Consider the following 7,437-nt stretch of genomic DNA (forward strand, 5'->3'; position numbering starts at 1 on the left):
CATGGTTGTCTTGACTATGATCTGACGATGAGTGGAAAGTTTGACCGGGTCTTAAAGGCTGAGGTGATTATGGTGAATGAGCTGCAGCTGGAACCCTGACTCCCGCACACCAGACTTCACTCCTGCAATCAAGGACAGACAGAGGGGAGGGGGAGAGCAGAGAGAGAGCTACCTAGCAGCAGTAGGCCTAACACTCTCACCTGTGTTAACGAAAGAATCACTGACATGATGGCAGCTGGTCCTTTTGTGGCAGGGCTGAAATGCAGTGGACATGTTTTTTGGGGATTAAGTTCATTTTCATGGCAAAGAGGGACTTTGAAATTAATTGCAAATCATCTGATCACTCGCCATGACATTCTGGAGTATATGCAAATTGCCATCATCAAAACTGAGGCAGCAGACTTTGTGAAAATTAGTATTTGTGTCATTCTCAAAACTTTTGACCACGACTGTACACTACCGTTCAAAAGTTTGGGGTCACTTAGAAATGTCCTTGCAATTTTTTTGTCCAATAAAATAACATTAAATTAATCAGAAATACAGTGTAGACATTGTTAATGTTGTAAATGGCTATTGTAGCTGGAAATGGCTGGTTTTTAATGGAATATCTACACAGGGGTACAGAGGCCCATTATCAGAAACCATCAGTCCTGTGTTCCAATGGCACGTTGTGTTTGCTAATCCAAGTTTATCATTTTAAAAGGCTAATTGATCATTAGAAAACCCTTTTGCAATTATGTTAGTACAGCTGAAAACTGTTGTGTTGATTAAGGATGCAATAAAACTGGCCTTATTGAGGCTAGTTGAGTATCTGGAGCATCAACAATTGTGGGTTCGATTACAGGCAATAAATGGCCAGAAACTGAAGATCTCATACAACGCTGTGTACTACTCCCTTCACAGAACAGAGCAAACTGGCTCTAACCAGAATAGAAAAAGGAGTGGGTGGCCCCGGTGCACAAATGAGCAAGAGAACAAATACATTAGAGTGTCTAGTTTGAGAAACAGGCACCTCACAGGTCCTCAACTGGCAGCTTCATTAAATAGTGCCCGCAAAACACCGGTCTCAACGTCAACAGTGAAGAGGCGACTCCTGGATGCTGACCTTCTAGGCAGAGTTGCAAAGAAAAAGCAATATCTCAGACTGGCCAATAAAAATAAAATATTGAGATGGGCAGTCTTTGATATGGCTTTGAGGACCTGTGAGACATTTGTTTCTCAAACTAGACACTCTAATGTATTTGTTCTTTGTTTCTGGCCATTTTGAGCCTGTAATCGAACCCACAATTGCTGGTGCTCCAGATACTCAACTAGTCTCAAGAAGGCCAGTTTTTTTGCTTCTTTAATCAGCACAACAGTTTTCAGCTGTGCTAACATTATTGCAAAAGGGTTTTCTAATGATCAATTAGCCTTTTAAAATGATAAACTTGGATTAGCAAACACAACGTGCCATTGGAACACAGGACTGATGGTTGCTGATAATGGGTCTCTGTACGCCTATGTAGATATTCCATTAAAAATCATCTGTTTCCAGCTACAATAGCCATTTACAACATTAACAATGTCTACACTGTATTTCTGATCAATTTTATGTTATTTTAATGGACAAAAAAATTGATTTTCTTTCGAAAACAAGGGCATTTCTAAGTGACCCCAAACTTTTGAACGGTAGTGTAACTCTTTGTATTCAGGACAAAAATGTACATTCTTTGTCACATTTTTTGCACTATTTTTTACAGGCTTCCTCCTTTTCACTCAGTGATTTAGGTTAGTATTGTGGAGTAACTACAACGTTTTCGATCCATCCTCAGTTTGTTCATATCACAACCATTAAACTCTGTAACTGTTTTAAAGTCCCCATTGGGCTCATGGTGCAATCCCTGAGCAGTTTCCTTCCTGTCTGGCAACTACGTTAGGAAGGACCCCTGTATCTTTGTAGTGACTGGGTGTATTGATACACCATCCAAAGCCTAATTAATAACTTCTCCATGCTCAAAGGGATATTCAGCATCTGCTTTTTTTGTCATCTTTTAAATTTATTTTTACACATCTACCAATTGGTGCCCTTCTTTGCGAGGCATTGAAAAAACTCCCTGGTCTTTGTGCTTTAATCTCTGCTTGAAATTCAATACTCGATTGAGGGACCTTATAGATAATTGTGTATGTGTGGGGTACAGAGATGGGGTAGTCATTCAAAAATGCAACTTGCGATTTGTTAAGCAAATTTTTACTCCTGAAATTATTTAGGCATGCCATAACAAAGGGGTTGAATACTGATTGACTCAAGAAATTTCAGCTTTTAATATTCTATTCATTCCAACTAAATTCTACAAACTAAATTCCACTTTGACATTATGGGGTATTGTGTGTATGGCAGTGTCACAAAATCAAAATTTACTACATTTTAAATTCAGGCTGTAATATAACAATATGTGGAAAAAGTAAAGGGTTGTTAATAATTTCTGAATGCACTGTAGATCTTCTGCTCAGATTTTATCAGACTTGGGCCCTAACAGTGAATCTCAGTAAGACAAAAATAATGGTACTCCATAAATTGTCCAGTAGCCAGGACAACTAAAACAAATTATATCTAGACACTTTTGCCCTGGACCACACAAATAAGTATACCTACCTCTGCCTAAACATCCACAGCACAGGTAACTTCCAAAAAGCTGTGAACGATCTAACAGACAAGGAAAGAAGGGCCTTCTATGCCATCAAAAGGAACATAAAACTCAACATCCGAATTAGGAGCTGGCAAAAAATAATTCTGTCAGTTATAGAGTCCATTACCCTCTATGGTTGTGAGGTCTGGGTTCCACTCACCAACCAAGAATTCCCAAAATGGGACAAACACTCAATTGGGACTCTGCATAGGGAATTCTGCAAAAATATACGTTGTGTAAAACGCAAAACCCTGAACAATGCATGCAGAGCAGAATTAAGACTATAGTTATCAAAATACAGAAAAGAGCTGTTAAATTCTACAAACACCTAAAAGGAAGCGATGGCCACACATTCCACCACAAAAAGCCCACACCCACAGAGAAATGAATCTAGAGAAGAATCCCCTCAGCCAGGTAGTTCTGGGGCTCTGTTCACAAACCCAAACAGACCCACAGAGCCCCAGGACAGCGACACAATTAGACACAACCAAATTATGAGAAAGCAAAAAGTGGAACTGAGCTGCATTTCCTAACCTCCTGCCAAATGTATGACCACAGTAGAGACACATATTTCCCACAGATCACACAGACCCAGAAAGTATTTGAAAACAAATCAACATTGATAAACTCCCATATCTGTTAGGCGAAATACCACAGTGTGCAATCACAGCAGCAAGATTTATGGCCTATTGCCACGATAAAAGGGCAACCAGTGGAGCACAAACAATATTGTAAATACCACCAATATTTATCTGTTTATCTTCCCCTACTATTCATACTACAACTATTTGCACATTGCTAAAATACTGTACATAGCTGATAATATAACACTTGACATGTCTTTATCATTTTGAAACCTTTGTGAGTGCAATGTTTACTGTTCATTTCTAATAGTTTGTTGTTGATGTTGTTTTGTGAACCTATCACAGATGTCTACCACTATGTAAAACAATATCTTAATAATTCCCTGGAAATTGGATGTCATTGTCTTTCAGGACTGTTGAAACATTGTATACATTGAGAGAGGTAGTAGAGAGAGGGAGATAGAGAGTAATATTACACTGTTTACATAATTGATACATCACTCTCACACACACATAGACATGACTTCATAGTTTGATCATAGTTGGTCATAGCTCAATAGATAAAGAACATTAATTTAAAATAACTGAATACATAGCAATCTTAAATAATATAATATTGAATATTCAACTCACTTTTAAATTGCTCCTTGGGGAATAAATGATTCAAGGATTCACTTTAGATGTTCTCTTCATTTTTGGTCTTAAGGGAGAAGTGTGACTCAGAGTTGTGTGACTCTGGGTCTAAAATGCTGCTCTTATTAAAAGGGGGTAAAATGTAACAATAGTTATTTTGTAGAGAGAGGGATGAAAAGGTATAATGGTTCAAATGTATATGATTAATACACATGACCTGTATGTGAGCTTTTGTCAGAATGGATGTCAGGTCCCAGCTTAGGCCTTACATCTGTTAGGTTTATATGCCAAAATGTATTGTCATTAATACTGTTGCATACAACACCATCCTGTAGCCCCCCAAAGCAGGCATCCTCTTAGCAATTAGACAGCCAAAGAAACCCGCAACCATGTACACAGGATCGTAAATGAACAATATTTTAATTGATGGAATCTCTGGCTGCACTTGATGGAAAATACAAAACTCCAAAATGATTTATGTTGTTGGCGCCGCTAAATCATCCTTGAAAAATAAAACATTACTTTAGCCTCAGTACAGCTAGGCCTATACACTGATGAAATGTGTGGATTCGATATTGATCACGGCTACAGCAATCACTTATGCACCGTTCTAGAACAGTCTGACTGGTGTGTGCATACGTACCCTCATGGCCAATTTCACTATCTGTTGATGATGTTTACTTGAGTATCAATTCTTTCAAAATGACATAAAACAACAATTGAAAAATAATTAAGTCCCTTAATTTCTTGGGATGCTAGGAGAAAATAGCTTTTGTATTGATAAGTTATAGGTTCTACCAATCAATGTATCATGTAATTGATATGCACACACAACTTATGAGATACAGTGCCTTCAGAAAGTATTCACACCACTTGATACACATTTTGGTGTGATTAAATGGATTTAATTGTCATTTTTTGTCAACGATCTACACAAAATACTCTAATGTCAATGTGGACGAAAAATAAAACACAATATATCTTGATTAGATAAGTATTCAACCCCCTGAGTCAATAAATGTTATAATCACCTTTGGCAGCGATTACAGCTGTGAGTCTTTCTGTGTAAGACTTTAAGAGCTTTCCACACCTGGATTGTGAAACATTTGCCCATTATTATTTTCAAAATTCTTCAAGCTCTGTCAAATTGGTTGATCATTGCTAGACAACCATTTTCATGTCTTGCCATAGATTTTCAAGCAAATTTAAGTCTAAACTGTAACTCGGCTACTCAGAAACATTCACTGTCTTCCTGTTAAGAATCTCCAGTATAGATTTGGAATTGTGTTTTATGTTATTTTCCTGCTGAAAGGTGAATTAATCTCCCAGTGTCTGGTAGAAAGCAGACTGAAACAGGTTTTCCTCCAGGATTTTGCCTGTACTTAGCTCCATTCTGTTTCTTTTTTATCCTGAAATACGTCCCACTCCTTAACAATTACAAACATACCCATAACATGATGCAGCCACCACTACGCTTGAAAATATGGAGAGTGGTACTCGGTAATGTGTTGCATTGGATTTGCCCCAAACATAACACTTTTTATTCAGGACAATTTTTGTCAGATTTTTTGCAGTATTACTTTAGTGCCTTGTTGCAAACAGGATGCATGTTTTGTAATCTTTCTTTCTGCACAGGCTTCCTTCTTTTCACTCTGTCATTTAGGTGGAGTAACTACAATGTTGTTGATCCATCCTCCATTTTTTTTCTATCACAGCTGTTAAAATGGTGACTTTAACCCTCCCGTTGTCCTGTCCGGGTCAAAAAGACCCAGGCTACGTGTTAGAGTGAGTGGCTGTGTAACCCCTAGCGTTGCCCTGTCTTGTCCGGGGTCAGACAGACCCAGGCTACGTGTCAGTGCCTATGTGTTAGAGGGAGTGGCTGTATATCCCGTGCCGCTGTCCTGTCCTGTCCTGTCCTGTCCTGTCCTGTCCTGTCCTTTCTTGCCCGGGGTCAAAACGACCCAGCCTACGTGTCAGTGCCTATGTGTTAGAGCGTGTGGCTGTATATCTCCTCCCGCTGTCCTGTCCGGGTCAAACAAAAATAAAAAAATAAAAATAAAAAGACCCAGGCTACGTGTCAGTGCCTATGTGTTAGAGCGAGTGGCTGTATGACCCCTAGCGTTGTCCTCTCGTGTCCTGGCTGGGGTGAAAACGACCCAGGCTACGTGTTAGAGTGTTAGAGCGAGTGTGTGCTGTGCTGTGAACGGGACCCTTGCAAATGAAATTAAATCAACTTTTTATTGGTCACATTGTAGGTACAGACATTACAGTGAAATTTTTAACTTGGTAAAAGAATCTGGTGATTTCCTTGTAATATTGTAGGTGTGTGTGTGTCACTAGTCGAGGACAATGCTGGAAACCCAAGATAACCATTTCCTCGACAAGTGAATATATGTCATCTGCTCTTCGGCTTGCTGACAATTGAACATCTCCGCACGTGTTTCATTCTGACAGTCTGTCAACTTGTAGACTTGCGGTACAACATTTTGGGTTTTCGTGAAATCACAAGGTATGCCTAGGCTCGCACGGATCCCCATCATGGTGTGTTGTTTGGGGCCAACAGAAAAGCCTTGAAATATCCAGGCGACTTTCTTCATCAGAAGTGTCTGTTCCTCATCTGAGAGATCTGTCATGTGGACACCGCTACACACGGATGAGATGTCGCATGGCATTTGCCGATATTTTGTCCGATATGTCAACAAATGGTCTCGGACGTGGCTGTGACGAACGTCCATGTCCCACATGTCGTAGTACAAAGCACAAGTACAAGACTCGCTGTCGTCGAACCCGGTCAACGTTGCAGCACAGGGACACCATCCCACAGCTTGACGGTGTATCTTCTGCACATGGTGGTCCCGGTGTGTCACCATGATGTGTGACACTGCACCGTGGTAAAACCACAAGAGCAGAGCCTGTCCTACGACCCGAACGAGCCACAGCTCATACCTCAACAGACTATATTTGGGTTCGACAAATAGTCTCACCTCCAGTTTGTTGTTGGGCATGACCGAGAGGCTTTTCACCGTGTAGCCGAGAAGTATGGGTATGTTGTTCACTACTCGATTGAACGCAGAATAGATGTCGTTGAAGTTGATGGTGCTCAGATTCAGTCGAGTCGACCCTCCGACGATGCCCAGACCGATCACGGTGGCGACGACGGTGGTGGTGGTGGTGGTGGTATTGTCGGTAGTAGTAGTTACGTGACTGGAGTCCGACGTGTGTATGTCAAACACTGCAGTGATGCAGTGAGAATCGCCCTTTGCGTTTTCTGTGTTCTGGAAAGTCGACATAGCTTCGATGGATGGATGTTGTTTGTCTGTGAGACACGAACCTGTTATATTGTGGATTCAATGACCACTCCCATAAAAATAATAAATTATATTATATTCATTTATTTATTTATTTTCGGGGGTTAATGTTAGAGCCTAGGTGTTAGCGCGAGTGGCTCGCTGTATATCTCCTCCCGCTGTCCTGTCCTGTCCTGTCCGGGTCAAAAGGACCCAGGCTACGTGTTAGAGCCTAGGTGTTAGAGCGAGTGGCTGTATATCTCCTCC

General features: G+C 40.5%; 1 pseudogene; it reads right to left on the bottom strand.

Moving 5' to 3' along the window:
• Window positions 1–7,173, bottom strand: part of LOC121554238 — a 127,650-nt pseudogene extending 120,477 nt beyond the window's left edge.
• Between the last annotated feature and the right edge of the window lie 264 nt (window positions 7,174–7,437).

This window comes from Coregonus clupeaformis, chromosome 39 (genome assembly GCF_020615455.1).
Source record: "Coregonus clupeaformis isolate EN_2021a chromosome 39, ASM2061545v1, whole genome shotgun sequence".
Taxonomy (NCBI): domain Eukaryota; kingdom Metazoa; phylum Chordata; class Actinopteri; order Salmoniformes; family Salmonidae; genus Coregonus; species Coregonus clupeaformis.